This window comes from Haliaeetus albicilla, chromosome 9 (assembly GCF_947461875.1).
Source record: "Haliaeetus albicilla chromosome 9, bHalAlb1.1, whole genome shotgun sequence".
NCBI lineage: Eukaryota > Metazoa > Chordata > Aves > Accipitriformes > Accipitridae > Haliaeetus > Haliaeetus albicilla.
This window is the reverse complement of record NC_091491.1, coordinates 1901115-1923994: the sequence shown is the minus strand read 5'-3', so window position 1 is coordinate 1923994 and position 22880 is coordinate 1901115.

Genomic DNA, 22880 nt, shown 5'->3' with positions numbered 1-22880 from the left:
CGCTCGCACGCCCCCAAAACATCGGTGCGGCAGGAGCCTTGATGATGCCCCGTGCCGGTCACCGGCTCCGTCGTGCCCCCGCAGCAGGCAGCCCTTGGGAGGGATGCAGCCCACCGCCCGCGCCCCTCTATCGCGCTGGAAGCAATCAAAGCACCGCGCTGCCGCCAGATTGCCTTGTCCATTCCAATGATCTTTAACTCCATTTTTCCCTGAGCAATCAGAAGCACTTTCTCTTCATCCAGGTGGTCTTTTCCCATTTTGCTCTTTCCAGTCCCAGGACCCAGGGCAGTCACATCTCATCACGCCTTTTCTCAAGCCATTTGTATGTCCTGCTTTTTCTGTTGCCATCAATTTAGTCACAGCCTCCCCTCCCTGCTCCGCTCCCTCCCGTGCTAACCACAGCTTATTTGGGAATGAAACTCAGTGTTCAGAGCCCCGGCAGATGGAAATGCAAATCCCCTGCCCCTGCAGCCGGGCTTTCCAAGCTTGTGCCCATCAGCTTTTCATGCAGATGGGAGGGTGGCTTTCCCCATTTTTTTGGAGGAGGGTCAATCCCTTTAAAACCTCTCCCCTAGAGAGACCGTTAAAAAGCAGATACAAACGTGGATTTTTAGGAGTGACCTATTGGCCGCTGAAGAAGTGAAGACTGAAAACATGCAGAAGCACTGCTTTCCTGAAGGTTGAATTATTATTTATTACTATTATTGCTATTATTATTATTATTAACAATAACAACAACTGGGCAGCATCCTTTGGCCATCTGGGCTTTGACCTTTCCAATTCACCATGTTCTGTGCCTGCACGCTTCCTCCTGCTCTCCTCTGAGCAAGGTGTCCCTGGTCACCCCCCCGCGCTGAAGGTCTCCTCTGCTCTGGGGGGTCCTTCCTGGAGCTCCCCCGGGGCACGTCCATCCCCAGGGGAAGGCAGCCCAGAGCCCTCCCCACTCCCGGCCCTCCCCACGGGCTGTCTCCTCCTGAAGTGCTGAGGTCCGTGCTAATTAAAACAACGGCCTTTTTTGTCCTTAGCTTGCCCAGGCTTCAACCTGGACTAGAAATCATTCAGCAGCAGATTGCAAAACACAGGATCATCTGCACTGTGTATCAATAAAAAAGAAAAATATAAGGATATGGCAATAAAAGACCACTTAATAGGAGGTCTATCCTGTCTCCAGTGCACCAAGCATCAGCTCAGCAAAACACTTTAACTGTGTGATTAAATATAAGGTTGCTCATAAGTCCATTGCTGTTCAGCAAAGCAGTTCAGCGAGTGCTGAAGTACTTTGCTGAACGGGGGTTTTGCTATCTTTCTGTTTTTCCTTGGGCAGAAGAATTAAACTCTCGTTGGTATCGCCTATTAATAAGGCAGCAAGTAGCCGAGGCAGTACTCGTGCAGTGCAACGGAGCTCATCATTTTTCTATATATGAGCAATTAAGCTGCACCAGGAGGCCTATGTCTTTATATCATCACCTAATGACAGTGCAAAAGTATTCAGGGGAAGGAGAGGGGAAAAAAAAAATCACATCCATATTTAATTGGCAAAGTTATCACCTTCACTTCAGAGCCCTAACTTACAGCCCTTCTGGCCGATTTCCAAGTCAGATCTATTTCCCCAGACTGGAAAGCGGGTAAAGTGTCCTTATATTATACTTCTGCAACAAAATACCATTTGAAAGCTCGTGAACACACTCCCAACTGCAGTAAGTAACAGATAGTCTCTTTTCTTTGCAGCAAATGAAGATATCTTTGAGCTGTTAGATTCCTTTCATTTTTTTTAAGGAAATTATTTGTGTTATTATTATTATCCAGGCCCACACTTGCCTGTCAGATTAAATTTTTTATTGCACTAAAACAAAAAGCCATCTGGAGCTCCTCACAGCCTGTTCTCGGTACCGGAGAGTGGCAGCGTGGCCCTTCTCTATGCAGCGTTTAGATTCTTCCCAAGGTCTTTTTTTTTTTTTTTTTTGAAAATTCTCCAGTCTGTTGTTTTCATCTGCGTGTCCCCTAAGTCTCTCTAGTTCTTGATTGTGTTCCTTGGGGCTCAGTATCTTTACACCCCGTCCCTCGGCCGTGCGTTTCTCGGGGCGGTGGCGTAGCTGGAAAGCGAAGAGCAATAGGGGCTGTCCGCTTTCATTATGCGCGTGAGGAAATCCATTGCTGTTCCAGGGGACTGTATCTGTTCAGCCAAATACCTCATTTACCAGCTTCTTCATTTTGTTTTGCAAGCCCCGAGGTCCTTCTGTCGGTTTGCAGGCCCCAGGGTTGAACTGAAGCTATTTATCTTTTTCTCCCCTTCTCTCCTCCCTCCTCAGACGGAGCTGAGCCCCGGCTGGTGATGGAGACGACTGGACCCTCAGGTTTCATACCGTGCCTCGGGACTCCCCGGCTGCCTTTAAGTGTCCATGTCAGCAGTGGTTGGCGGCTCCTTCCAAGGGTTGTCCGTGTGGCTGCGGCAGAGGAGAGCTCCAGCAGTGACGGTGAGGGACCCGAAACCGCGGTGGGAGAGCAGGGCTGGCCCTTGTTGGCTGACGTTGGGAATGACCACAGAAAAAATCTTGCCAGGAAAGAGTGGCCCTGACCACCTACCCCTTCTTGGCTTGACCACCCAACCCTTCTTGTCTCGACCACCCAACCCTTCTTGGTTAGAACACCCAACCCTTCTCAGTTTTGCAGTGCCCTGTCACAGGGCATATTGCCTTACCATGTTCTGAAGAGACAGAGAAAGAAGAAAAGAGAGAAAAAGGAGAGGAGAAATATCGATAACTTCCATCTCCTCAAGCCCAGTAACTAGCCTTCCTTTGACACTTCTCTGCCACTTCAGCTTCACAAAGCCCCGGCTCTCTGAAGATTAATTGATGTAGGCCACTCAACCTATTATCAAATCCCTTTCAGTTACCATTTAAAACCTTCTGATTTATTTTTTTTATAAAGTCACCGAGGCTTTTTATGGATTCTCAAATGATTGTCCAGCTTGACAAATTGGATTCTTAAAGCTGGTTCTTTAAAGAAAAGGATGTGGTTTGACAAGACAAGAAACAGCTCATCTTTGAGACAGGGGGATAAATAAAAAAAAAAAAATCCCATTCTTCGAGTCGGGTGTTACTCAATGGGTGTCTCGCTCGTCACTGATAATCTTATCTGTCTGTGATGGGAAAGGACCCGCACAAAGGGGCCGCGACCGGGCTGGAGGGCTGATACGCCTCTGATTAATAGGACTGTCCAGCGCATGCAGAGCCGCGGGAAAGGTGATTAATGTCATTTGATATGAACTCCGACCCCCTCCCCTCGCCGACACCGCGCCGGGGGCACCTCCTGTCACTGGTGACAGATTGACTCCTGCCTCCCCGTCCATGCGCGCGGTGCGGCGGGCAGGGTGGTGGCAGTGGGGTTGTCACCCCTGACTTGTGCTGAGGTTTGTGATGTCGTGTCACTGCCCAGCGCTGCGGTCGATGATTCCAATGGAGTTTTTATTGTGTGCGCTCAAACCCTGCTTCCCACTGGAGTCCAGGTACCCACCATGTCACCCCAGGCTTTGCAAACAGCAAAAGCGCGTTCACGTCTAGCGTAGGGATGGGGCAGAGTAGCTATGGAGCCTGAGCGATGCGTTTCTGATCTCTGTGAACCCGGTCAGGGATGCTCCTGTAAGATCTCTTCCGAACCCGCTGGTCGTCAGTGGAAAGGTCCTTTTGGATGCTCCTGAATAAAACCCGTGTGTGGAAACGTAGCCAAGGTAGTTGCACCTCCCAGAGCAGTTGGAGCGAGGACCGCTGGGAGAGGAGATGTCTGCAAGTGCCTGGCTGCCCTCTGAAGATCAGCCCCTCCGAGAGGTGCTCAGGTAGAGCCCAGGTGAGGGACCTTGGAAAATCAGCATTTCTGGGAGCTCCGTCATGACCTGGGTGCTGGGGCTGCTCTGATGCCTTTGTCAGAGCACCCGTGGGCTGCCATCACGGCTCCTCCGCCTGAAGGTCCAGCTCGGAGCAACCTGAAGCTGCCGGCCCGTGCTGGGGCTGAGGAGATGCTCGGCTCTGGCCGTGCGGAGCAGCCACGCAGACGGGTCCTGCGGAGCCGCGGTGGGCTTTGGTGGCAGGGCTGCACGGCGTCACGCTGCCGGCGTTTCAGCTTGGGCTGCAGGGAGGAGAGGAGAAGGGACCTGTGTGCGTTGCAACCTCCGGGCTGCAGTCCCGCCAGCAGCCCGAGCGTTCGGTCCTCCCAGGCAAGACAATGTATAATCTCTTTCTGTTTAAGTAACATTTTAATTGCAGGGTTTTGCTTTTCATTTTTTAATTGACTACCTTTACTTTGAAAATTTCACACCTAGCAGTTACTCTGAATAATGGAAATGCATCATAACTCCTACCTGTTCTCTGTATTGAATAACTCCAGGTGATACTTTATATCTTATTATGATTATTTATTATGATGTCCAGTTTAGTTCTGTAGCAGAGGGAGATCATTAACCTCTCCTGCAGTAAAGAGAACTCTCCATGTTGTTTTCAAAGCCATTAAAGCTTTGAAAACTCCTCTGATTTTTTTTTTTTTTCAACTAAAAAACCTACAGGGCTGCAGAATAAAATGCTGACACAGGTCGGCTAATGCAGGAGGAGCGCAGACCCTCCTGCTGTGTCTCGCTGAATTGCAAACGGAGCTCCAGAGTAAGGAAGAAGTTATTTGCTTGTTAGAAAACCCACGCGTGGTGCTGGGAACCCGGAGGCAGATTGCAATGGTGCTGAGAGAAGAGGAGGTGGCTTGGTCTCAGGCGGGGTGGGAGATGCCACCAAGGGTCTCCAAGGACGAGTGTCCCCGGGCTGTGCGTGGGCAGAGGGACGTGGGGGTCAGCAGCTGCTTGGGCTGGTCCATGTGCATCAAAGCAAATTCCCTTGCTCCTCCAAGAAAACCTGTAAAAGCCCCCACAGTCTCCCGTCATCTCGCGATGCTACTATGAGCTGCACTGGTTTTGGGTGCTTTTTCATGTGAGTTTGCCTTGGTGAGAGCGAGGAGTGTCTTTTACAGATTACTGCTTTCAGCAGCTGCATATGGTTACTTAACATCTATTTATGGCCACCTAATGCTGTCTGCAGATGCTGCTTCTGTTTGCTGGGCCTGCACGTAGTAGGAATGGAGAGAACCTCTCGGTTTTCCATGGCTGGCTGAGGTTTCAGCTCAGGCATGGCTAACTGCTGGACACATGGTTCAGCCCGCTGGGAATTTTGATTAGTCATATGGGGAAATTATCCGGAGAGAGATGGAAGCAGATGCTGTGTCTCCCACCTGGGCAAGTAGCTCCTGGAGATGCGTATGCGCCCCGGAGACTTTATTTTGCTCAGGACCGAGAGGTGATCCTGATTAAAATCCTGTCTGCGGTCAGAGGGATGCTCATGTCCTACAAAGTCACCTTGCTTCCCAGTCCATGTTGTGTTCCTTCACACCCAAAAGATCCTGAAATAAGATGTTCCCCATCGCCATATAACCACAGGCTACTTTAACGTGATGGCTGATGGTAATAAAGCCTTTGTAGATGTCCCTGTTTTTTGGAAGCATATCGTGCTGACCATATGGCTGGGGAATATGGAGGCTACATTCATGATGGGATGCTAATGAATTGGTAGCTTTATCCGGCCTGTCTGTGCCTCTCAAAAACAAGAAAATGCTGTTCATTAAGCTCTTGTTAAAGTGCCATCATAAAGAGAAAAGCATCCCTATACAAAAAAAAAAAAGATTGCTGCAATTCCTTCTTGTTCTTTTCCTGGGTCTTCCAGATGAAATTTGCTCTGTTTGAAAGCCACGAGATGATTCTCCTGATGGCTGTGAGGACATTGCTCATGTTCTGGCTGCAGAAACTTGCTCCTATACCCGTGATGCATCTCAGGGGAGGTGAGTATTTGCTTTTCTACTAAGCAGACACCGTGACTTGAGGGAATATTGAGAATTAGGTGCTGTTTTCACAAGGCCACCTCTCCCGAGCAGGTGTGGCTCCATGTGCCTGCTTGCAGGACCTCCATCCCCGTGTCCTGGGGAGCTCTCTCCCATGTTGAACACTGCCTGAGAATGAGTCTTCATCGCGCATGGAAACATTATTAATTCCATTTAGAAGACTGAGGTGTTGAGGCCCGAAAGAAGTTGAAGGATGTTCCTACCTGGGAATGGAGCCCCAACCTCCAGCCGCCCACCTGGGGCTGTAGGCTCCAGAGCAGAACAACCATCACCCCAAGGTTAAGTGGGCAGGGACCCCTCGGCAGTCTGAGCCTGGTGTAAGCAGATGAATAATGATTATGGACTATTAATATTATCCAGAGAGCATCTGTAACTCTTCCAGCAGATCGCATGGTGTAACCTTGCTGCCCGACCAGGAATCCCTGCTGGCTCCTGACTCATCAGAGGAGCTTTCAGCACCCCACGTCACCCAGGTGAGCTGGACGGAGATGCCTGGACCTGCGTAACACAAATTGCTGTAAACGGTGATCTGCTGAGCTGCCGGCCGAGCCACTCCTGGTGGGTGCTGGTATGCAGACCTCGTCTTCTCCTGGGCTACGAGGAGATTTCACCCTGTGTCACCCACCCTAACACCAAGGTAGGGCTGCAGAGCTGGTCTGCTCGGGCCACTTGTTTTCCACTCTGTGTCAAACCACCGCTCTCTCCACTGCCGCAGAGAAGGCGAAGCTCACAGGCGGCGGTCCTCACGCCAGCCCCCAACACCGGTGGACTTTTTGAACTTTTGCTTGCAGAAGTCGCGCTCGATGTACGGAGGGCGGCGCGCATCCCACCGTGGGCGACGACGTGCGGAGGGCAGCCTGCATCCCACCGCGGGCAGCGAGCGCGCGGGTGCCCCGGAGGCATCCTGCGTGCTGCAGTTAAAATGCGGGAGCGTGTCCGTGGCTGATGCACTACGTTAATCTGAGTTTTGCAAAGATCTGTTGTGCTGAGCAATGCGGAAGCTGAGTGACCCCTTACCATCTCCCAAGAGCTTTTAAGCCCTGGGTGCTGGAGGAGCGTCGAGGTCCGGGGTGGGCTGGGCCGGTGCGTGTCGGTGCAGGGGCTCACGGAGGGAAAGAACAAGAGTTTGAGATCGGAAAGGAAACTAGGCCAGAAAATGCGGCAGATCTAGTTTGCAAAAGGATGATCCAAGCAGCTTTGGTATGGTTATGTTCCCTCGCAAAGACAGAGAGCTGGAGAAGCTCTTTATCAGTGTCAGGCGATGACAAACGACAGCCGGGGAAAGTCACGGGGCTGCAGCGCGTTGTCGCAGCTGCAGCACCTTGGAAATGATACAGGTATCGCCGCTGCTCCGCGCCTCGGGGTCCTGCTTTGGCCTTAATTAATCACGGAGAAAAAGGATTGTCTTTTCTTCTGTTCTTTTTATAGCACGATAAATGAGGGAGGGAAGATGAGGAAGAGGAAAATTGCATGTGGGCACATTTGGGGAAGATCATGCCCCCTCCCTGGCTTGTACACAAAGACATTACTGCCTGGCTGGCTAAAGTGTCAGGTAGGGAGCAAGGGGGAGGAAGAGGAGGGGAGGCAGCAGCAGCAGCCAAACAGGCACTGAGAGCTGGGACCTTTCCTGCAGGGTGCTGCTGGAGGCCAAGGATGGCACCAACCAGCAGGGCTGATTAAACAAGAAATAAAAAAAAAGGGGACAAAATCAAGCCAGAGTTTCTTACCATTACCTCCAGTCCTTTTTTTTTTTTTTTTTTGTAAGAGTTCCCTTGAAGCCTTGTCTATATAAATGTTGAATTATATGGTTCTTTGACGCTTTACTAGAAATTGCTCTGAATTACTTTTTTATATAATCTGTTTCATTTCCAACACTCTGCTGTATCTCGCAGAGGAATATCTGTAGCTGTCGACTGGCTCATTCTCCTGCTGCCAGGCTGCTGTGCTGCATCTTCTAATAAAGTTGCCCTCTGTTCCACTACAGGGCAGTAATCTGTAATGAAAATTTTATATGAGTGGTTGGGAATGGAGTTTGAATCTGGGTTTCAAGTACGATTTTCATAATACCCCAGGCATATATATGCGTGATGTTTGGGAATTCAGAAATAAAAGGGATCATTTCCCAACAACCGTGTTTTCCTTAAACCCTTTCTCAATGGGGTCACTGGAAATGTTGCGGCTCAGACCTCACCCTTGTGAGCCCCTCAGTTACAGTGTGAATTTGGGAACCTGGTGGGATGAAGCATCACCAAGACGTGGCATCGCGGTCATCCATCCTCATGGAGATGGCAACATCCCCACGTAACCCGCAGGAAAATGGGGCTGTTTGGTGGCACTGCTGTTACTCCGGTGCTGTGCATGGGGCCGCAGCAACCTTTCCCAGAACAACCCAGCCAGCGAGATTCACAGGTCCTGACAGGTGGCATCTGAAGAAGTGGAAGGAAAAATGACACTGGTTCTCTTTCTAGAGTCTCCGGACGAGACGGGGAATTTTATATGGGTGTCATCTCTGGCCTGCTGGGATCAGTGGAAGTCTCTTCATTGCCCTCACTGAATTTGGCTTCCCCTCGGTAAGTCCCACTTCTGGACTGGACAGGCCACATGTTCAGTCCAGCACAGCATTTCTGATGTTCTCATTGCCCATGAAGACAGCCTCGACGGCGGGGCTGAGTTGTTAATGTTTGCACACAATGTCTGTGTGTGCACAGATATTAATGTCTGTATTTCCATTGCGGTGATATTTTCAGTGGCTGTGGGTGCCGGTTACGAAGAAGGTAAGAAAATTCTCAAAAATGTAGGGGAAATAAAGTCTCTTACCTTCAGAGGTGGCTGAAACCTTCCCTGGACTTCTAATGCAGGGCTGACCTTGAGGATGCAGTCTGGGAGAACAGAGCCAGCGTGCTCCCGAGCGTGGGAACGCTGGAATATATCCCCAGCGCCCGGCGGGGGGATTGGCAGGAGGGGACGCTTGGTCTCCACACGGCAAACACCCCCTCGAAGGTCCTGGGGGTCCCGTGCAGCCCTGACCCCAAGAGGAAAAACCAGGAGCAATGTCAAAGCTGCTGGTCCTGCCCTTTGGTTACAGCACCTTGCTCTGGGGTCACGGCTCAGCACCGGGCAGATTGGCTTCCCATTGGGATGGGGGCTGCGGGTGCTCCCGGTCGCTGGCCCGAGAGGTTTCTGCTCTTGTTGGCAGCGTGATGAACATGTTCGTAATTTCTCCTCCGCTTGCCTGTGATGATCGCTGTCTTTTCCATCACCAATATGGTATTTTTCTTGTTGTTATTGCTATTGTAATTATTCTGTGAAAACCAATTAAATGCAGAGCTGTTTGACCAGGACCGGGGTCCCACCTGTGCTGTGAAGCGCCGTCGAGACCCCTCTCTGCCCCCACTCAGTACCTCCCTGGTGTGGAGCAATTGCTGTGACGGTCACCGTGGCCTGGGATGGGATGCGGGCAAGCGTTTAGGCTCAGCCGCTGCTGTTTGAATTTGGCACATCTATGCTAAACACGCGGTATTAGCCCTCTCCGGGGTTGATCAATATTTAATGTGGAATTTACAAAGATTGACTTGAGGATGCATTTAAAATTGGAGCATTAGCCGTAGGTGGCAATTTCCGAGTCACAGCAGTAGAGTTTGATTATTTAGAGAGACAGCATTTCGTACATTTAAAATAATCCTTAGGACTGCGGGGCCTGCTGCAGCCCTCTCTTCCCCTAAACTGTTGACTTTTCAATTCTTTTGTTTGTTTATGTTCAATATTAATCACCCCGCTTGCTCGTTCAGCGCTGGGCTGGGCTGATGGGGCTCAGGCAGCTGGTGCTGGCGGTGGCAGGGATGCAGCTCGGCTCCCTTTCGGGATTTGCCCTTTTACCGGGGTCCAAGACCCAAAGCCGTTTTGGGAAGCAGAGCCTCACGGCGTGCCCAGTGCGTGCTGGCCGTGCCGGCGTGCTCCAGGCTGGTGGGATATCCCCCTGCGCATACCCCTGCAGCACGGGCATCGATGCTCCCTATTTTGGGAGGTTAATACTTGTCTCCAGGTGAGACTCCACGACCTACACCGGGCTCAGGTGCCCTGCAGAGCCTCCCCGGTGCTGTGCCGCTTGCCTGCTCGGGGATGCTGCAGTCCCAGCCCTTGGGAACCAGGCTGGGTTCTCTCCCCCAGCCCCAAATTCTGGCTGTGATCTATTAATCTCCCAACACAACGAGGCCGGGGTGGGACATTATGCATGCACGCAATACGTGCGCACATAGAGACTAATGAAATTGCTGTTTTATCTTGGTTTGCTCATGCTGCAAGCTACATTAATAAGAGCTGACAGGTTTGAAATAGCTGATCTGCGTTGATTCAGGTTGCAAATGCAGCAATCACGAGAGCACCTGGGCCATGGGATTGAGTGCGGGGACTCTTCAGTTTATGGGCTGGAGCTGTGAAGGATGGCTCCGCTGAAACCAAAGCGGCCAGGGGCGCGTATGCGGCCAGAGCTCCCTGTGCGCTTGTCTATGTAAAATCAATTCAGGCTTAAATGAGAAAAAGAAACTGCACAGCCTGGATCGTTAAGGGCCAGAAGCAGGACGAGGTGGTGGCTCCCGCCTTGCTGATGTCCCTGGGCTGCACCCGCAGGCACCCATCGCTTCTTGGGTCCCTCAGGTTTGGTCCTGAGTCCCTGGGAGGAGAGCGTGCCCTGCACCGGGGCTCAAGGGAAGCCAGGACCCGGTGCTGTGCCGTGTGCCTCGGTGCCGGCTCTGCCGTAGGCACCGGCTCCGCCGTAGGCACCGGCTCCTGGAGCTGCGGTGCTTTGCCTGAAATTCAGATTTCACCCGCAACGGCCGAGCCACTCTGCACCCCTTTGCGGTTAGAAAGGCAAAACAGCAGCTTTTAAATTTATTGTTTCTTAGCTTAGCATCGCAGAGCCCAAGGGTGACCCCAGGCTTTTGGTGTGGGGCTGGCGGTGCTGGTGGGTGGTGAGCAGATTTATTCCCTTCCTCTTGAGGCGACCACGGATCTGGCCCTGAATTTAACCCATCTCTGCAGCCCTTGCAAGGAGAAGGAAACTCTTGCAATTGCTTATATGATGGGGAGAAATTAACTTCCCTTCCTCCCCTTTATTTAACTATTCTTCTATGACTTTGCTCAATTTTGTGTAATTAAATGAAAACAGCTTGTGACATATATGGAAAAGGAGCACAACCTATGGTAGTGACAGCGCTGTTCATAAATATGAATGTTTTTATGTTTCAAAAAAAAAAAAAAGTGGAAACACATTGCTAAAACGGTGCGTCGGTGAGGTGTTGGTGAGGAGAGCGGGGGCACCCATGGGTGCAACCTCAGCTGCCCGTCCCTGTGACCGTGCGATGACACCAGCCGTTTTATTGAAAACTTTAACGTTGGCAATTTTCTGCTCAGCCCCCCCCTTGCTGCTTACATACCCTGGCTGGGCTGCACTGCTCCTCCGCCCCGGGGGGCTGGGGGTGTCCAGGAGGGGTGCAGGGGCAGAAGGATGAGAACCCCACTGCAGAGGTGGTGGTGGTGGGACCCCCCCATGGGGTCGGTCTTGAATGCCACGGGCAGCAGTGGTGCTGGGGGGGGCTGTTGGGATCCAGGCATCAGTGGGGGTCATGCTGGTGGATGCTGGGTCCAATTTGCTGCAGCAAGTCCTTGCTTTCCTACAAAATAGCGTGTGCAAAATAATAAGGACTTATTTCCCCTTCTCCTCCCCCCTCAAATGGAAGCACAAATATGACAAGTGTTATGATTAAGGCTGAGCTGCGGCCCCGAACATCTCTCCCCTTGCAGATTACTATGTAAATCAGCCACTTAATATTGCCGCTTCCCTCCACCGCGTGGCGTGTGCGAGGGTGGGGGGCGCTGGGGACGCGCTGGGGACGCGCTGGGTGACAACCCCAGCCCGTGGCGGGTCACACGCTGCCGGGCTGGCGGAGTTGGGGACACGTGTGCCGCGACGGAGCGGTTCACGTGGCGCACGTGAGACCTGGCTAACGCGGACCTGGACAAACAAGTCACTTCCTTGGCCTTTTTTAATAGTAACTTGTGTTTTTTTTTCCTAGCACCTCTTGTCTGAAAAGCCAAGACAGTTTCCAGTGCTGGGTAATGAAAGCGGCATCCCTGGGGACCCTGGGAGAGGAGCTGTGACATCTCAATGAGCTTTTACACCACCCCGAAGTGCTGAAGAGCTGCCTTGGGCATGCGCTGCCTGCAATCAGCAGCACTTGCGACACGTCGCTGCTGCCCTCGGTCTACAAAACTCAGGTTTCCCCAGTAAGAGGTGGTGGTGACGGTTCTGGGTGGCAACAGGGGCCGTGCACCGTGCTGGGAAGCGGCTGGGCTTCATGCCTGCCCAACCGGCACCTACGCTCTCCGCGCGCAAATACTTTCCCTCCGTAGATCTGGAGATGGAAAAGGAGATGGGGTTTGATGGACGAGCGGAGCGAAGCACAGATTTATTACGTGTCTGATCTTGTTTCCTCTGGAGCTGGGGCTGCAGCAGAAGCTGCTGGGGCTGGGGGGTGCAGCGCCGGGGGGTTCAGGTTTGGGATGCTCCCGGCAGCCCCTCCCTGCACTCGGCACGGTCCCATCAGACCGACGGGTCTCCAACCCCTCCAGTGGGCACCTGCCTCAGGTTGCTCATGTTATTTAATGTCACCCCTCTAATGGCTGCCACGCAATGAGCCCACCAGACCCGGTGGGTCCCGGGAGGTGCTGCGGTGCCCGTGGGGCTGGCGGTGCCTCTGCTGCCTTCCCATGGCAGCCCGCTCCCATCCCCTCCTGCCTCTCCTCTGCCCGGGATCTTAGTGTGTAACATATGCTTTAATAACTCACCCACCCACCCCCCCCAGTAAATTGAAGGCTGTTCATTTCTGTTGGTTTTTAATCTCACTTATTTTGCTGCTTACTCTGTAAGAAGATTGAAATAGCAGCAGGATGCGGTGCGCTGCGTTGTGGCATATATTGCAAAGCTGCGATGATGGAAATAGTTTCAGAGTAAAGACGTTATTAATGAAGACTATAACCAGGGAAGGTACGCTAAGCTCATGTACCTGATCTCGCCCGGGTTGTACTTGACCAGCACATCCATCTACTGGTTGTATTCATCCATTTTTTAAAACGCCTTCACTGTTGATGTCAGCCTGCCTGGCAGTTTTGTGCCATTTAAAAGAATCAAAACAAATTAACTCCAAAAAGTTCACGTCTCAAATGCTGCTGCTTCCCAGCTCCCGGGCTGCGAGCGAGGGGGGAGCCCTGGGCGATGGCACCCCCGGATGGCCACAGACCCTGGGAATCCTTATGGAAATATTCCTGACGGCGTAGCTGTGGTAGGACGGAGCTCAGCTCCCGCTGCCGTCCCTGGGCGCAGAGCACAGGAGCGGGGCTCGGGCTGGGGAGCACGGCCCCGTGCCCGCCGTGCGGGGGGGGCCGGGAGCATGGGAGCTCGGCAGAGCTGCTTGTCCAAGAGAAATGCAAATATGGGACAATCAGCCTCCGCGGCAGCCGAGTAAGTTGTGATGAAACCCAATCAGTTAATAACACTTCAAGGCAGCGGAAGAATTGCAGATGAACGTGTTTTTAAATAACTTTTTTTTTTTCCCTTGCTAGAACTATTCCTCTGCATTTTTACTGAAAAAAAACCCTCATTTTGGTTTTTATCTTCCACAAAGGGCTGCTAGTTTCAAAGCCCAGAGTCGAGGAGTCTTGGCGGAGCTCTACCATTGCATCCTCCTGCACCATTTCGGTTCCTCAAAAGGCACCTCCGTCCTTGTGGGTGGCCCCGCTGAGCCTCCAGCTGCCGGAGGAGGGTCCCACGGGAGCACTGTGGGGACCCCCTGCCTGGGACCCTGGGGGTGGTCCCCCCATGGGATGCTGCACCGAGCTCCAGCCGCCCGGCACGGGAATAAACGCTGCAGGAGCAAAATGGTTCGGCAGATAGAGCTGACGAGCATGAGAAAAAGAAGGTTTTTGAGACCCGGATAGTAATCAAGGCTAATTTGTTGATTTGCCATCCGGAATCATTTCTTGCATTATTTTTTTTCTCCCTACACAATTTGCTGCCTGCCTTCGGGGAGGGTTGGGGGGGAAGCACGCGCCCTCCATCCTCTGCCGAGCCTCTGAGCAAGCTCCTTCTGCCTGATTAAGGGCTGTCAGGATGATTGATGTGTTCTTGCCGGAGAAGGTGAGTCCCTTCGCCGTGACAGCTGGATTTGACAGCCAGGCAGAGACCGGCCCTCGCCAACACCCTCCTCTTCAAATACCTGTATTTTCCCAGCCCAGACAATACTGGGCTGTGGCTCCGGTGGCGAGGGCTGCGCTCTCCACCGCGTGACAGCACGTGTCCTGCGAAGGTCAAAAGCCTCCAGAGCCCAGGCGTCCTCCCCGGCACGGCCCCTTCGGTCCCTGGATAAGGACCGGCAGAGGAGGGGGCTGGCGGGTGGGCAGCTCCCCAGTAAGGTCAGGGATGTCCCCTTGCAGCAGGTCGCTGCGGGGCGAGGGCTCTGCCCATCCTCTGGCTGAGGATGAAGGGGTTTGGTTCGGACACCGAAGAGGCGAAGGTGAGGCGGTGGTCTTTCTGAGGTCAAACAGCAAGCCCGTGGCAGGCGGGAGAGCTGCGAGTCCTCCCTCTTCCAGCTGCCGCGAAAATCAAATTCCTTTGGCCGTTGGCGGCAGCGTGTGGTGAAACCCGTCCTTGGGCATCTTCTGCTTGGGTGGTGAGCTCCTCGGGGCTGGGATGGCTCCGCCACGATGAGATGCTCAGCCCCAAGTGCTGGATCCCCTGTTACCGCAACGCAAAACCCACTGGGCGCTCCGAGACCTGTGTCTTGACCCAGCGCTGATGTGAGGGCAGCCACGGTCCCCGAAAAGCTGGGCAGGTCCCTGGGCTGGGGGTGGACGTGACCAACCCTTGATGGAGGCACTTTGGGAAGGGCAAGCGGGGCTGTATCGCCTGAGCTCACTCGAATGAGGGTGTCTGAAGGACCCCCAAAGTGACGAGCTGATGCAGCTAAACTGCAGCGGGCCAAGCGCTCTTAATAAAGAGGGGACTTCAGATGCCAGAGACGACATGGAAACTAAATAATTGCCCTTTGACATGCAGTAACTGAATAATTTCTGTTGCTCAGCATGTCTCTCCTTAAGACGTTTCCCCTCCCTCCTGCAATAATGTGCATTTCTCCGCAGGGTTGGTCTGGGGGTCCATCGCTGCCACTGGTCGGGGGTCCTCCACACTGGGAGAGCACTGGCGCGGCAAGGCCAGCCCTGCACTTGGCCTTCAGAGGGCAGAGCCAAGGTGAAACCCCTCAGTGATGGATTGTTTGACTTCCTCGCATCTTCTTGGGCAAAGGCTGAGCTTTGCTGTGGCAATATTTATAGCAGATGCTTTTCTTCACTTTACCAGGTAAGCCCTTCCAGCGTCCCCACGGCCGAGCCCTGGGGCAAGGCAAGCATTTAACACGGCTTTGCATCCCATTCCCTCTCTCTCTGAAGAACATAAACCTCTGGCTTCAAAGATGCTGAGCCTTTCCTGAGATGCACTGAACCGTTTCCATTTCAGGTTGAGGGGTGATGAAGTGGAGGGCAGGTCAGGCTGTGGGCCAGCCTCTGCTGCGGCTGGGGCAGCGGTCTTGCAAATAGACATTGAAGTGTCCTGGTGGTATATTTAAGTTCTGGGTGGAAAAGGGTGTCAGTGGAGCCATAAAAGCATGTGTCAGACGGAAAGAAATGTGCGACTGGAGGTAGTTTTAATAACAAATACATGTTTTTTCCAACTGTTGAATGCTCAGCTTTCCCTGCCTGGGAGATTTCTGGGTGTTTCAGCAGCGTGGTAGCGCGTTTGGAGAGGAGGTGGCTGTTGAGGCTGCTTTGCCTGGGGAGAAAGTTGGTGGGGTGTGTGGAATGGATGTGTGTGGGCTGGCAGGGAGGGACCCCTCGCCTGGGTCTCCCTGGGACCCCAGGGCTGCCTGGGTGCCGGGGTTGGATGTGCACAGGGGGGTGCCATCGCTCCGATGGGATGCGCTGTTCTGGGGAGGGCAGCAGCCCAGCCAAAGGCTGTCGTGGGATTTGGGAAGAGGAGCGAAACCTGCATCCGACGCGTGGTGGGGCAGGAGGAGGGATGTGGTCCTGGTGCCTCCCTGGCCTTGTCAGCTCTGCAGAAGCTTGTAAGTGTTATTTTTGGGTGGGCAGCATCCTGCTCCATGGAGGGGTGGGTGCCGACCCAGCCTTCTGCTGCGGGGAAGCAAGTGGGGAATGTCAAGCTATGGAGAAGGGCAAAAGGCACAAAGTGCCTCGGGTTAATGCTGGAGACCTTCCCCAGGGTAACACCGATATTTTTGGGGGGAAGGGGAATTCAGTGCTTCTTGAAACTCATATGGTGTTTGGGAAGGGGCATCCATCCTGGAGAATATAATGAACAGATGCTCCAGTGCTTATTATTTTAAAAGCTATGAATTTAAAACTTGTTAATTAGGAGGAGTGAAGAGAAACATCAGCAATTCCAACTGATCATCCACAGGAGCCTTGTACAGGCAAATAAATGATGGAGTGCAAAAATATGGCCTGAAATCACTGGGTAGATGCTGGGCTTTGCTCCCTGTGGAACCACAGCCAGCTAATCTGGATGGGATCTTTCCTAAGACCTGAAAAGCAGGGAAATCTGCCTGGAATGAGTATTAATTTCAAACCTGAGACAGTCTATGAACATGTAGATGGGGCAGCCGAGGTTTGGCAAAAGCGGGTGTGGGAATTTCACATCCTTATTTCATATACTGTCAGACACTGCTTGTCTGGCTGGATTGCTGTGTAAGAAAGCCAGGACAAGTCCAGTTCGGGCAGCCTCCTCCAAAAACCCAGTATGGCTTACTGGGAAACCGCAGCCCGTTAGCATCTCCTCAGCACACAGTGCTCCAGCGCGGTGCCTGTGGGTTTGTGTGGAGGTGCCGGCTGCTCTGCTGCCGTTCAAGCATCAGCGAGCCGCAGCACTGCTGGGAGAGAATACCATATACCGGAAAAAAATCTTACTTAAGTCTTTGCAAAGCCACAGATAATGCACTGCGAGAGTGAACAACCAGGATGAAAAATAATTGCACTCCTATTTTCCTCCAGCTTTTCTTATCAACGACTTTATCACCTTTGGTTTTATTTTACACCTTATTTAGACTTTTCTGTAATCCCAGCTATTTCAAAATTGACACCTCCTTAATACCTTGTCTAACACCTCTGACACCTCTGGCTAATGCCCAGGCCCTTCTCCAGCACAAAACAGCTCTAGCAAAAACGGAAAAGGGCTAAAATGGAGAGAGAGAAAAATTATTTACTGCCCAGGCTCTGTGAATAATAACCTCTGAGGAGAAAAGGTGGGGGCCAACCTTCCCTCTGCAGCTGAACTTTGATATCTACCCACATTAGTCTACATCTGCCCATTTCTTATTATTGAAAGATCGTGCAGCAAGTGTTACGCAGGAAGAAGCAGCGAGAGGATTTATTGTTTGAGGGAAACTGCAACCTATAAAGGCTCAACTTAGTGAACTGAAGCAAATTAATTCCTCTTACTTAGACACCCTGCGCCAAGTTCAGCCCCATTCAAAACATTCCATCTCCATGCGTCCTGCTGGCGTTAGCGGGTTTGGTGCCAACCCGAGCACCCGCTGCCGCTCCAGCAGGTCTTTGCACGGCGGGTGCTGTGCCCAGGGCTTTGCCCCTCGCTGCCAGCCCTGAGGATGCCTTTTTGGGGGCTAATCCTCCTTTTGCGGCTGGGGAAGGTACCTGCCTGTTTGCGGGGGATCCCTCCTTCGCAATATTGAGAGAGTTGCTAAATAGTTCTCAAATCTTCCTGGTTTTCTGGTTGAGAGGAGACTGAACGGGATGCTGGGACACCCGGCTGGGTTTGCGGTGTCACTGAGCTCCGTTTCTCTGGGGGTCACTGGTGGGGTCCAGCAGCTTCTCCTGCAGGTGCCCAGGAGCGTCGGGTGATGGGGGCTGGAGCAATGCTGCCTCCGTGCCAAAGCCAGGAATTCCCACTGGGAAAACTCTTCCCCCTTCTCCCTCTGGCAGTCTCTAACAAGGCTGACTTTTCCTGGCAGCCTGACCTGGAAGAAATCCCATTGCAACCCCAGCACTGGGGATAACACAGCAATACACTTCTTTTTTTCTTTCCTCTGATCTCTGAGCCTAAAGACTATTGCTACATTACCTAGATTTAACTACCCATTACACAAACTATATCTCTAAAGCGAGGGATATGGCAGCTTTATTATAAGTTTATTACATGCTAATTCAAGCAAATAAATTTGCTCCAGCTGTGGAGCAAAGGAGATTAATAACCTCGAAGATCACTTCGCTGCTTTGATGAGTTTCTTGAACAGAGTAGAGTATATTTAGGAATAGCAACTAGATTAGTCAAAAAACCCCTTTAATTATTAGTGACACTGTGCAAACTGCTTCATATGAGTGGAATACCAACTACTTAACTCCCTGACCTTATTATTCAAATAAACACTTCTTATTATAGCAACATGACTTGCTCGTCAACACATCAAATCAGCTGCCTGGGTGGTGGTTTGGGTGTCCGCGGGCTGCGTTAGGGGTATAATGGCCTTAAGGGGGAAGGGGCTCCTGCACAGAGAATTTAAAGACCTTTATGTGCAACATGGTGAGCAGAGAAATGTGCTTTGCTGGGATGGTTTCAGCATTTGCCCCTTTCCCTGCCCGGGGTGTTTGGTACTGGTTTTTATTCTGCAGTTACTTTAGATTTTTCTGAAAGTGCTTAAGACTGGATTTGCCGAACTGCCTTGGTGCTGCTGATGTTCTAACGCCTTCTCCAAGATGCATGTGTGTGTTTTGTACATGCACAGCCTTGGGTAGGGGATTGCGGTGGTTGTTCTTGTTGCTGGACCTCTCCAAGTGGTCATTGCCATCCTGTTTTGTGGAATCCAGGGCAATTGCACACTTGCTGGTTCATCTTTGCTGTAACTGGGGTGCGGGCGGGATGCAGGAGCAGGATGCGTTTTTTGTGCCCCTTTTCATAGATAAAAAGCAGGGGACGAAGGGCTTCCAAAAAAGATTTCAGCTGTCAAGAAAATATGTTTGGGTGTTTGCCAAAAAGTAGATAATTGTCAGAGGTACTTCCCAGTGCAAAGAGTTTAACTCAGAAAGTTTTTTTCTGGGGAGCAATGTGCGGCATGCCATGCTCCCGTGGGGATGCTGCAGGGTCCCGGGCAGCACCCATCCCATCCCATCCCATCCCATCCCATCCCATCCCATCCCATCCCATCCCATCCCATCCCTCCTGGGCAGAGAGGTGCTTTGCAACTCCTTTGTCTGGGTGTGGGGGTACGCGCCTCCTCCATTTGTGTTAAATGAAGCCTGGTTTGGCCCCTGCCACTTTTTCACGGTGCTGGGTGATGGCTGCTGCCATCAGGAGAGGTGGTGGTTTGGGAAGGGAGAAGGAAACGGGGACCAGTGCTGCAGCCCCCACCGACCTGCTGGGGAGCTCGAGCCTGCACTGGCATAAATGCGTCGCCACCCGTTTGGGTAGGAGTCATGCATTTTTGGTTGTCGCCGCTTGGTTGCGAGGGGGAAGGTGTTTGTGACCCCGTGCCAGGGCCTGGGTAAGGGAGGGATCAAAAGGCACCTTCTGCCTTCTCGCAAGGGGAAACGTCCCCGGCGCCGCGTCCTGCGCCCTTAAACCGCAGCAGCTGCCCTTGAGCCTGATGGATGGAAGCGGCGCCAGCTCCGGTGAAGCAGAGAGGACACGGAGCACCGATCCGCATCACTACTTGCTTCCCTTAATTTTCTCTGGTCCTGTTTTACCCACCGGCCCAGCTGGACTCAACAGATGCCAGCGCCGGGGGACGCTTGGGGGGCTCGGAGCCTGAGGGTGTCACTGCTGGGGAGGGTCCGTCAGCTGTCTGCGGGTCCAGCCGCTCTTCAAAAAGCAGCAAATCGAGAATATTCCGCTGCCCCCATGCTTCCTGCTCTCCCCTGTCTCTCCGCTGCAGAAGGCAGCTCTTCTGCCTTCAAACAGTTTCTATTATATGTAGAGCAAGCAAAAATGATGTGTTAAATACAGCCCGAGCTGAAGCTCTGAATCAAATCAATTCTTTTTTGATTCCCCGAGCTTTTGAATTTTCAGCCCTGCCAAAGAATTGTTAGCACAAGAATAGGGCTGAAGGAGCAATCCTTTCGTATCACTATTGACTCAATTATTTTGCCTCTTGATTTTCTATGAAGCGGGCCGCGATGCCGCGCCGATATGCTGATTGCTAATGGCAGAGTATTGTTCAGCACGGTCTCCGAAGGCTCGGGGTGGAACACCTTCCTCTCCCCGCTTGCTACGGGCTGCATTTGGGACCTAGTTTTATTTTGATTGATGCAAACCGCAGTGCGCAGGGGGGTGTGCAGGGCAGGCTTTTCACCACGAGCTGCCAGGAGGACCCTCGGTTGGGCTCCAAGGCTGCCGGTGCAGCAAAGGGTTACGGTTCTTGCCGGGGCTGGGCTGCCTCGGTGACCTTCCTCTGTCTGACCTACTAATGTCCCCGCTCCTGGGATATTCCCGGCGCTGCCGCACGCGCCGATCGATAGGGCCAGCGCGGCATAAAGCGGAGAGGTTGCATTTACACAGTGTCACGACTATCAATATTGACAGCTCGGACGCGTGCCCTTCGGACCGGAGTGTGCTGTCAGCATCGGGTTATTAATGCCCCAGCGGCCACCCGTGCCCCGAGCCCCCCGGTGTTGGGGGGGGGGGTTCACCGGCAGCTCGAGCCCGGTGTCTGGGCAGTGATGCTGAGCCCGGCTCTGGGTGCTGCATCCCTCTGGGGTGCTCACATCACTTGAGCATCTCAGCTCAGGCACCCTTTGCCTGGGTGCTGTGTTTTGGGGCAGAGAACAGGGGGACAGGGACAGGGATGGGATGTGGCTCCGGCTCCACTGCAGGCGATTGGGAGGGTTTGGAGCCCGTAGCCCCGACCGGGCTCGCTCTTTCAAGATAAAAGGGAGGAATTCCCCACCCATCAAAAGGTGGTGAAAGAACGGTGGGGAAGCACTTTGGATCTTTGGATGAAAGGGGCTGAGGAGGAACAAAATACTGCCTTGCTTTGAAGATGCAAAGCCCTGTATAAATCCTAAGCAGTTTTATTAGTGGCTCAAATGCACCGCAGGCTTAAAAAAAGGCAAAAGTACTTTTTATTCTTGCTAATGTTTATGTTGCATCTGTGTCCCCAAGTGCTAGGTGCTCTTTGGACACAGGAGGTGACAGAGCCAGCAGGCAGAAGGGGGTCACAGGGCTGGAAGGGCACCAGTGCCCCAGCCGGTCCGGGGGAACAGCCCTGGCCATGCTGGAGGGATTGGGGGGGTGAGGGAAGTGCTGGGGCTGGCCGTGCAACGGGCATCTCTGCAAAATGGGGCTGGGGGGTCCCCTGGCTCTGGAGGGAGGTGGGCGAGCGATGTACGCTAAATATTTTTTGATTCAAACTCGCTTGCTCCAAGGCACGGTCAAAGAGGCAGCTGCTTAAGCACGTACAAGCAGAAGCCTTCTTCTTTTGTGATGAGTGGGCTTGAAAAAGTTGGGTGCAAAGGAGCGCGGGGAGCCCGGGGAGGAGCATCGCCCTGGCGAGGCGGGCGTGCAGGCTGGGTTGCTGCGGGAGGAATTAAAGCTGGTGGACCTGAGGTGTAGGAGAAACCACTGGTCCCACCACCACGGCTCCGGGGACACTCGGGGAAGATGGGGAAGAGGGAGGGCTGCGGAGCAGCCTGCCGCGGGGCTTTGCAGGGTGAGCGTGGCCTTTCTTGCGGCAACGCTTGGAAACCCCTTTGGTGCAAAGCTGCCAGGGCAGGGAAGAAAAACCCCAAATCAATATGAAATGATGCATTCAACTGGGCCCCTTTTCAAAGCTGTCAGGAGCCGTGAGTGAAGTACAGTAGTCGGGAAGGAAAAACTGTTTTAATTCAGACTCTTTCTGGAAAGCACTCTTCCCCGCGGCCGGTCCCTGCGCTGGGGTGGCTGGCACAGCCACTGCACACGAGGTGCCGATGGATGAGCTGGAGAAGAAAGGAGGCTCATTTTGTCCAATTTGCCAAACCACACAGTAGACTTTTTTAAATTACAGTGTAAGAAATAACAGCAACTGCCTCTCTCTTTATTTTCCCGTTGAGGGGCAGGTGGCAGTGCCCTTCCCACCTCGCTTGTTCTCCTGAATCCTCGGCCAACGCCACCTCGGTTCCGTGGCAGCCTGGAGCTGGGGACGAAGCTGTTATTACCCGTTGAAGCTCACGGTCGAGTTGGTTTTTCATTACAGGGCTTTGCCTCCCTCCCTGCCCCGGGATGTGGCCGGGACAGGAGGAGGGAGCCCGGGCAGCGCTGCCCTGGGCACAGGGATTTCCAGGACCACGTGTGCATCCCATGGAGCAGCGAGGGCCAGAGCCCTCCTTCGGCTGTGCACCCCCCCCCAGTTTTATTTAAACTCCATCCGATTGCACGCTTACCACGTGAGAGCTCTTTAGGTCTCTCTCACTGCTGTGCTTCAGATTAGTGGAAATCAAAAGACCGAACGCTGGTGGGAAGAAAGGCCCCGAGGTGCCCCGAAGTGGCGGCAGAGGTGATCACCCGAATCAGCCGGCGGTACCCATACGGGCACCCCAGCCCCTGGTTTGGGGGGGGGGGTAGGTTAGCGGTGAAATTCTGAGCTGTAAGGAGCGCAGTCCCCCCGGAGGATGCACGCAGCGGGATGCACAGCCTGCTCCTGCCCAGGTGAACGATTAACACCGCTCACCGTGCCCTTGCCTGCTTAGAAAACAAGGCGGCGAAGGGTTTAACGGCGCGGGTTGAACGCAGAGACTCCCTGGCCCCCGGCTCCTGCCACGATGCCCCGGCACGGCGGAGCACGGTGGGTGGGAGAGCCGCGGTGCGGCCGAGCCTCCCAGCATCACCATAAATCCCGGGGAAA